This window comes from Sus scrofa, chromosome 8 (genome assembly GCF_000003025.6).
Source record: "Sus scrofa isolate TJ Tabasco breed Duroc chromosome 8, Sscrofa11.1, whole genome shotgun sequence".
Taxonomy (NCBI): Eukaryota; Metazoa; Chordata; class Mammalia; order Artiodactyla; family Suidae; genus Sus; species Sus scrofa.
This window is the reverse complement of record NC_010450.4, coordinates 33,001,909-33,010,882: the sequence shown is the minus strand read 5'-3', so window position 1 is coordinate 33,010,882 and position 8,974 is coordinate 33,001,909.

Genomic DNA, 8,974 nt, shown 5'->3' with positions numbered 1-8,974 from the left:
TTATGTTCTATCATGTTCTATCACAAGTGATTGAATTATAGTTTCCTGTGCTATACAGCAGGTCTTCATTGCTCATCCATTCTAAATGTAATTGTTTGCATCTACAACCCCAAACTCCCAGTCCAAAAAAAAAAAGCAGGAGTTCCTGTCATGGCTCAGTGGTTAACAAACCTGACTAGTATCCATGAGGACCCAGGTTTGATCCCAGGCCTTGCTCAGTGGGTTAAGGATCTTGGTGTTGCCGAGAGCTGTGGTGTAGGTCACAGACGCGGCTCAGATCCTGTGTTGCTGGGGCTATGGTGTAGGCCCATATCCATAGCTCTGACTTGACCTTGTCTGGGCCCTAAAAAGAAAAAAAAAAAACCCTCCCAGTCCATCCCAGTTCCTCCCCTTCTCCCTTGCTAATCACAAGTCTGTTCTCCATGTTTGTGAGTCTGTTTCTGTTATTTAGATAGGTTCGTCTGTGCCATATTTTAGATTCCACATATAAGTGATATCATATGGTATTTATCTTTCTCAAACTTGCTTCACTTAGTATGTGAATCTCTAGTTGCATCCATGTTGCTGCAAATGGCATTACTGTGTTCTTTTTATGGCTGAGTAGTATTCCACTGCATATATGTATCACATCTTCTTAATCTAAATGCGATCTGTCGATGGACATTTAAGTTGTTTCTATGTCTTGGCTATTGTGAATCATGCTGCAATGAACATAGGGGTGCATGTATACTTTTGAATGAAAGTTTTGTCAGCATATATGCCCAGGAGTGGGATTGCTGGGTCATATGATAGTTCTATATTTAGCTTTCTGAGGAAACTCCATACTGTTTTCCATAGTGGTTGTGCCATTTTACATTCCCACCAACAATGTAGGTGGGTTCCCTTTTCTCCACCCCCTCTAGAGCATTTGTTATTTGCGTGCTTCCTGAGTTTTAATATGCCAAAAATCATATAGCCATTTATTTCCCAGTATCATATGTAATGATCAGTCATCTGCCAACTCAGTTTGGTTCTCCAATGGCATTGAAAACAAATAATTGAAAAGTGAACAACAGCAAAATATGTCACTTTGGCATAAGGGTTATTTTAAGCTGAAGGCAATTGAGAAGCAGCACTTACAAGCTCTCTGCTCTCCTCCCATTTACCGAAAAACAGGACATAAATTTGTAAAGTCCTTCTTCTTCTCTCTACCTGGAAGGACGAGAGTTGCCTTTTTTAGTCCAGAGATAGCACCAAAGCAATCCACTTAATAAACTTTACGAACTAGCCCTTATTTTCCATTAATCCCCCCTATATATTTCCCTTCTCACAAGTTGCCATCATCCTTGTCAAAGTCCTTTTCCTTTGTTAGGATGGTACATAAGCCCAAGTTCTAACCATCCCTTTGAATCACTCCCATGTGTATGGATCATGCACATGTTAATAAACTGTGGTTTATTTTTCTCATGTTACTCCTTTTTGTCAGCCTAATTTATAGGGCCCCAACCACTGAACCTAAGAAAGGCAGAGGGAAAAGATTTTTTTCTTCCCCTACGAAAGTCACCCAGACTGTAAAAGTATTTGTTTACATAGTTATTAGGAGTCAAAAAATTTCTCAACATCTAGCCTGTTATTTCAAATTGCCCCTCTGTTCAGTGCCCTGGAAAAATTGATAGCTACTAAGACTTAGAAGATTTAGTAAGATACTTTTCAAAATGTGAAAAGGAGGTCAGAAAGTACCAGTGTGACCAGTTCTCAAAAAGATAACTTACAGGAAAAACACATGGAAGTTATGATTTGTTCCATTCTGTTAAAAATATCAGTGCCAGTACATCTTTTAGAGAGCCTTTTTTATACTTGCAGGGGAGTATCACAGAAGTTAATCTTTTGCCTTATTTACCTTGTATTTTTCATTTTCATAAAATAGTATATATGCAGTTGAAATTCATTCCCCTTCCATTATCCAAACTATACAGAGCTACCTCTTCACTGAAATTAGTATATTCTTTCTGCTCATCTTTTTAGTTTTATTACATATGTATTTGTTACCTATGTTCATGGAGAATAAACCATACATAGTATTGTATCCTTTTACATTTTATTAGATGAGACCATACTTCATGTATTCTCTTGGAACCTACTTTTTCCAGTCAACATTGCATTTAACATATATCTACGTTAGCATACCTAGGTTTAGTTCACATATTCTAGTGAAATACTATATCCTATAGTATTTTATTTATGAATTACTAAGTAATTATTATTATTTAATGATTTATTAAAATTAATCTTAAAGACAAACATTTAATTTTTCACCTTTCAAATCAGTTCTGCAGTGAACAGCTTTGCATGGGGTTTATCTAGAGTAACTGTTTAGAAGTGGACCAGGTAAGCCATAGGCGATCTTCAACCATGCGTATTAAAATAATTGCAATTTTACTCCCCTGAGTGGTTGTCCTTAGTGTATGAGAATATCCCTAATCCCTGCCAACATTTGTTATTTTTAGTTCTCACCAATTGTATGAAATGGCATATCATTGTTTCAACTTGAATTTTCCTAAGGAGCAGTGAGGTTGAGCATCTTTTCACAAATGTATTGGCCATTCATGTTTTCTCTTCTTTTCCTCTTTCTCTGTTGTGTTGTCTGTTATTATTATTATCCATTATTATTTGTTTGTTGTTAAATGTTAAAATTATATTTTGATATTCTTTGTTTTGAGTTGAAAATTTTCTTTTCCCCTTCAAAGGTGAATAGAAAAACTAACTGAATGTATGAGAGGACGACGGAGGAACAAGCTGTCCTACAGCCTTAGACACCAAGCTGAGCTAGAAACGGTCAGGCCTGGCCCTGTGAAGCTGCTAAATTAAGATAAATGAAAAGGGGGCACAAATTGGCTTGCTTTCCAAAGCTCGCTGCTGATTTTTGAAAGATGATACTCCCCATTAAAACTCTTTTTAATAGGTTGACTTTGTTTTGCTGACCGAATCAACTTAATCATGTTATTCTAACAATTGAGTTATTTTGATTTCATTCCCTTTGCTTCTTCTGCATTCTCAGATGTGCTGAAGATAGGCTAAAAAGGACCACAGATGTAGGCCTACAATGGAGGTTCGAAAAAGATTTCAAAGAAGTAAGTTGTTTTGAGTGGATAAAAATAAGGGGATAACTACCTATTAGGTTGGTACTGTAATTATTTTTCCAAATGGTGCTCACTTATAAAGACAGTAAATTTTCTTTTTCTTTTTTTCTTCCTTTTTAGGGCCGAACCTGCAGCATATGGAAGTTCTCAGCCTAGGGGTCAAATCAGAGCTGTAGCTGCCAACCTACACCAGAGCCACAGCATCACAGGATCTGAGCTACATGTGTGACCTACACCACAGCTCACGGCAATGCTGCATCCTTAACCCACTGAGGGAGGCCAGGGATCACACCTGCATCCTAATGGATACTAGTCAGGTACATGACCCACTGAGCCATGATGGGAACTCCTACATTTTCTTTTTCTGTTGTCTTTCTCTAGAGCATAAGCCTCTCAAAGGCAGACTGTATTTTCTCCATTCATGTGTCATTTCCTCAGACTTTAAACAAGACTACAGATGCAGATGTGCAGCTTAAGACTGTTTCAGGCAATTTAGGGACAGCACAAAATATGCTGAGGTCATAGTGGGAGAAGCTGAAGCCACTTTGCCAAGACATATGGATTCTATGAGAGTTTTCATGGTTAATATTAACTATTGACTATCATGACATCTCTCATTGTTCTTCTGTGGGAAGGCTTGTAAATAGTTTTATGATTTATGTGATGTTTAATGTATGAATGATATTTAACCCCCTTCTTTTATTGTTTTTGTTCTTTAACAACTGGAATTTGTCTCCCCCCCTCCCCCAGTGTGTTTTTTTATTGTCTTCTTTGGTCAGTCCGTTTGGTAGGGTTAAGTTAATTAAATAAGGAGGCCCTTCGACCAAGGGGATTTCTAATACCTGATTAGCCTACTAAGCAAACCAAAACCCAAGCCTGTTAATGCCTCAAGGTTAAAAAATCAACACCTAAGAGCAACCAGTTACAAACAGCCAACTAGGCTTTTCCAAATAAAGCAAACATTTAAGCTATAGCCAATCAAATAGTTTCCTTGCTTTGCTTCTGCTTCTCTACAAAAGTCTTTCCCCTAGCTCCTGTTGGTGGATCTCTTCTAACTACTTCCAGTTTGTCAGTACCAGATTAGAATCAGTTTTTGCTCAATTTTTTTTTCTTTTGGCCACATCCGCAGCATGTGGAAGTTCCTGGGCTAGGTACTGAACCCTCACCGCAGCAGCAACCCAAGCCATAGCAGTGACAACACTAGATCCTTAACTGGTGAGCCATAAGGGAAATCCTAAACTCATAAAATTTTTAATATGCCTCCATTTATCCTTTACAGAAGTGGGACAGCTTCCCAAATCTACATGGTCACCTTAGGACTCTCTTGATTCCAAGTAACAGAAATTAAACCCAAACAGACTTATAGGGGAAAGCGGACAAAATAATTGGTTACTTTGAAGAGACCAGAGGTAAATGATCATATAACAGGCATGATTGGACTTAAAAGTACAAATGATACCAAAGGAATCTGTCTTCTGGTTTTTTCTTCCCTCTGAGTTGACTTCCCTGTCAAGCTGATTCTCCTTAACTCCAGTTTATAGTCCACCAGGTTAACAAGATCAGTTCGGAGAAAATGCTTCTTTCGATGTTATTCGAAAGCGTTAACAAGCTTTCGAATAATGATCCAAGCTTGATTCTTAGAGAATCAAGTCTGGTCCCAAAATTATTAAGCCAGTCATTGAGACAGAAAGGCCAGGCTTGGGTCATTCGCCCACAGTTGTTTAAATGGAGGAGTAGGTGGCATATGTCTGGGATCAGCCTCATCTGAAATGCTTAAGTGTGTTGCTATGAAAAGAATGGATGCCAGAAAAGCAAAAACAATTTAAGTCTACTTCAATCATCATTTTTATCTAAAGCTTTTTATAGTTTTGCTTTTTTTTTTTTTTTTTTAGGGCTTCTCAATCAATTCTACTTGATAAAGAGTTTCCATAAGATGAAGGTCAAGTCTGAAGTGTTACCCAGCTTGTTTTAACTGAAAGAAAGAAAATTCTGCTGTCACACAGACCACGTAATTATAGCAGTTGGCTACCAAGAGGCCATTACTCCTTTGGCTAGAAATTGGCTGATGGTGCAAGAATTGATTCCAGAGTTATTGATGATTTGGCTCTCCCCAGTTTTCAAGGAGGATTCTACTGAACCATAAAGTCGTCAATTTCCTCATTACTGCTTCATCAGTGAGTAAAGATCCAGTGGTTGGATAGGGCATTTTTGCAGTTGCTAAGTGCTGATTCATTCATCTCTTTGGGAATCTGTTCCTACTTTTATTTGCTGTCCCAAAATAAGCATCATAATCTCTGCAGGTAGAGTAAGAGTGTGACGTCTTAATTTGTGTGTGGATGTGAGCACCTGCCTTTGTCTTTGACTAGGCTATTTTTAAACCCTAGTAAATTGTAGATAACCGATAGCAGTGCAGTCAACAATGGTTATTATTTTAGTGTTCTATTTCTGCTTTAAAAATTACTACTACTTTGGTGCCTTAAAGCAAAAGAAATTTACAATCTTACCATTCTGAAGGTTGGAAAGCCCACATAGGTCTCCCTGGGCTAACATCAAGGTATCTTCGGAGCTCTATTCCTTTCTGGAAACTGTAGGAGGAAATTCATTTCCTTGCTTTTTCCAGCTTTTAGAGGCCACTCCATTCCTGGCTTCTTGGACCCCTTTCTCCATCTTCAAAGCCAGCAATGCTGCATCTTTCTGACCATCCTTCAGTGGGCACAGCACCCTCTTAGTCTATTTGGCTTACTCTCTTACACTTTTAGGGACCCTTGTGATTCCATTGGCCCTACCTCGATAATCCAGACTAATATCTCTGTACTAAAGTCAGTTGATTAGCAGTCTGCTACTGCAAACTTAATTCTCCTTCGCCGTCTAACTAACATACTTAGAGGTTCTGAGGATTGGAGTGTGGGTATTTTGGAGGCAAGGGGCGGGGGTGGGGTGGGGTGGGAGCACCTTTACGCCTTTCACATCCATAGACATGTAAAAAATTCTGGATGTGGAATTGACTTCTCCACCCACCCACTTCTGTAGAAAAATCCAGCTTCACTTCCATTTGTAAATTCACTTCAACATTTTGTTACTGTCTATAAATTTGCAGTTCTTTGACTTATCCTTTGAACCAATTTTAGCAAAATTTTTCCCAGTTCTCTTGTTATTTAATGAGCTATATAAGATCTTTGGTATATGTTTATTTTTTATATGATTTTTATTTTTTCCATTATAGTTGATTTACAGTGTTCTGTCAACTTCTACTGTACAGCAAAGTGACCCAGTTTTATGTATATATATATTATTTTTTTCCTCTCGCATTATCCTCCATCATGTTCCATCACGAGTGACTAGATATAGTTCCTTGTGCTCTGCAGCAGGATCTCATTGCTTATCCACTCCAAATGGCGTATGTTTATTTTATACATAATGTAATATCTTACTTTATAAATATTATAGATCTATAATATATGTCATCTTTTTACCTTATTTTGAAGGTATATCAGACACTTAGCTAGTAGAGATAGAAACTATATATATATATATATATATATGTATACACACACACACACACACACACACACACACACACACACACTAGAGATGTGCTCTAGGGCTTCAGAAAATGAGAATATCCATCACTCTCTTTCATCTTCTTATAAATTTCAACATGGGCAGGTGATGGACCCGGCTGGTTGAATGCCTGCTTTCATTGCCTGCTGGTTGAAAGTCAAAGATCTAGTTACTTCCCCTGACATTTGAAACATGTTTGCATCATAGTCAATTCAAGGGAATTGTTTAACATTATATGCTGGATCCCAGAAATTGTACAATCTACATCTTAGAAAGCAAGCTGAAAATTGGTGAATCACCCTACCTCTAGTCATTGACCTGCAGATACTGTTTTTTGCAAGACTAAATGAAAAGTCTGTGTGTCTGCTTGAAAATGTCAAGTATCCAGTTACTCTTCACAGGGATGTTGGAGATGTTCTCTGTTCTGATGAGTAACATTCGCCTAGATCTATTTTCTTTCATCTCAAGCACCTACACTCACTGTCACAGAGTTACTTGCTATAAACTTTACCCTATTGGAAGAGCATCCCAATAGATCAAAATTTCTAGTAGTGTAGAAGAAGCAAAGAAAACATAAGACAATCAGAGTTCCCTGGTGGCTCAGTGGGTTAAGGATCAGGCATTGTCCCTGCTGTGGCTTGGGTCGCTGCTATGGCTGGTTCAATCCCTGGCCCAGGAACTTCCACATGCCACAGGTATAGCCAAAAAAAGAAAAGAAAAGAAAAAAATATGAGACAATAAACTTGACACTTCCTTATTACTGTGAAAATTAATAAAGGGAAACCTCACTAAGATAGAGTCAGTTCAGGAGCCCTGAAGGGGGAGCTTTCAGGCACAGATCACTCAATGCCAATACAGATCCCAGTAGGAAGCATTCCTTGCATCTCCAGCAGAAAGTGACACCACTTGGGGAGTTCCCTTTGTGGCTCAGTGGTTAACGAACCCAACTAGCCTCCATGAGGACGCAGGTTGGATCCCTGGCCTCCCTCAGTGGGTTAAGGATCAGCCATTGCTGTGAGCTGTGGTGTAGGTCACAGACATGGCTCAGATCTCGAGTTGTTGTGGCTGTGGTGTAGGCTGGTGGCTACAGCTCCAATTAGACCCCTAGCCTGGGAACCTCCATGTGCCGAGGGTGCAGCCCAAGAAAAGACAAAAAAAGACAACAAACAAACAAAAAACCTGTCTCTTCCTACCTCCCTCTGATCTCCTACCAGGGATCTGCATTGGCCAGATCCAGACTGAAGCTAGAGAGCAAGGGAGGAGGCCACTGATGCAGCTCATATGTAATCAGATTTTCAGGGCCAAGAACAGCAGAGAATGGTAGAGAGTGGATCTGGAGGGACAAACAAGATATTCATCACAAACCCTATGATATGGGTAGTATTCTTGTGCCCATTTTACAGATGTGGAAACTGAGGTACCTTTCTAATGTGCCCATTAGATAAAGGCAGGTGGGCAAAACTGGCATTTAAATCTAGAGTCTGTATTTACCATGTACACTGCTAATTTTTTCTCCATAATTTCTCCCAAATAGTGCCATACACAGTAGAGGTCCTCAGTAAATACTTTTTTGAAAGGAAGAAAAAGGAAAGAAGAAATAAAACTATCTGTGAACAATTCAGTTAGCTCTCTAGGAGAATGTCCTGGGTTAACAAGGCAGCAGATGCTCATCTGGCAAGTTTTCATGAACTGGATAAATCCTTGTTTTTAAGGATTGCTCAAGTGTACTCTGCCTGGAGGTGTGCGATGTGAATCAGGTCCAAGGCCCTGTCTCCAGCATCCTCTCTAATCAAAAAAAATTTTTACTGTAGTAAAATAACACATGCATAAAATTTACCATTTTTAAGTGTACATTTCAGTGGCATCAAGCCCATTCATCTTGTTGTTTAAACATTACCACTCCTCTCCAGAAATTCTTCACCTTCCCAAACCGCAACTCAGTAATCATTAAACAAACAAAAAACTTTCTATTCCTCCTCCTCAGCCACTGGCAACCATCATTCTTCTTTCTTTCCTTGGAAAGTTCCCAGGCTAGGGGTCAAATCAGAGCTTCAGCTGCTGGCCTACCCCACAGCCACAGCAACAAGGGATCCAAGCTGTTCTGTGACCTACACCATAGCTCACGGCAACACCAGATCCCTAGCCTACTGATCAAGGCCAGGGATCAAACCCACATCCTCATGGACACTAGTCAGGTTTGTTACCGCTGAGCCACAATGGGAACGCCTCATTCTTTTTCCTGTGTCTATAAATTTGACTATTCTGTGTAACATGTAAAAATAATCATACATGGT